Here is a 1,017-nt window from a genome sequence, read left to right on the forward strand (position 1 = left end):
TTCAGAATGAAAGCATTCAATGCACTCAAACAATGCTTCCGTCCAGTGAGATCTTTGAACATGGCTCTCCATGTCTCTGTAATGCCCACCAGATGTTTGAGGGGGATTATGCAAATAGGTTCTGTATGGTCTGGCAGGGGAGCAGGCCCACAGGACACCATGAGTTATCACAGTGGGTGACACCACCCTAGTGACACCCCTGAAACGAGGACAAGGGAAGATGTAAAAAGATGTTCCAGGAAACGAAGTCAAGTATTAGGATGGAAGGTGCCAAAGCTTGGAAATAGAACACCCAAGGGAAGAAAACCCGGCCTTGGCAGTCTCGAGTTGAAGAACCAAAGAAAACAATGTAAGCTCAAGTTGCATAACAGAGAGGATCGGTCAGTTTTTGCTGTCTTCCTTGGGTTATAAGAGAGCTATCTCAGAAGTAGAAGGAGAGAAAATTCCCAGGACCATCAAGGAAGAATCACGAGTGGAGCACAGGAAAATTGCTGGCTGAAGTGGTGAAAGCGCGCTGAGACCAGAGGCCAAGGCAAGGAGACCATGAGACAGAGGAGAGGGGCAGTGTGGAGACTACGAGCTTGTGAGGCAGAGCAGCCAGTGGGCTTCCTGACCCAAAAGAGACAGAGGTCAAAGGTCAGAGAGGGAGACTTAGCTGCTGGCTGAGGAGCGGTGTTGTTAATGACCGTATTCTTATTGTTTACTGATCCTGACTTGCGGTAACCTGTTCACTTCCCTAATGAATCATCATAATCATGAGTTTGTCCGGAGTTCAGTGTAGGCATTGCAAGAGATTATCAAACCCAGTAGAGAAACAGAGTGCTAGGGGAGGAATGATTGGTGTCAGAATAGGGTAAAGGAAGATGGAGGTGGAGGGGTTGTCTGGTGACAATCAGCCTCAGGCTGGTGTGGAGGTGGATTCTCTTTTCTCCTTTGTGTAGCCCAATGGCCTCCACATTGTTTTTTGTTTTTTCATCGTTTTACTGGGGGCTCATACAACTCTTATCACAATCCATC

Source organism: Echinops telfairi, unplaced genomic scaffold (genome assembly GCF_000313985.2).
Source record: "Echinops telfairi isolate 266 unplaced genomic scaffold, ASM31398v2 ScPeMD7_7473;HRSCAF=8511, whole genome shotgun sequence".
Classification (NCBI taxonomy): domain Eukaryota; kingdom Metazoa; phylum Chordata; class Mammalia; order Afrosoricida; family Tenrecidae; genus Echinops; species Echinops telfairi.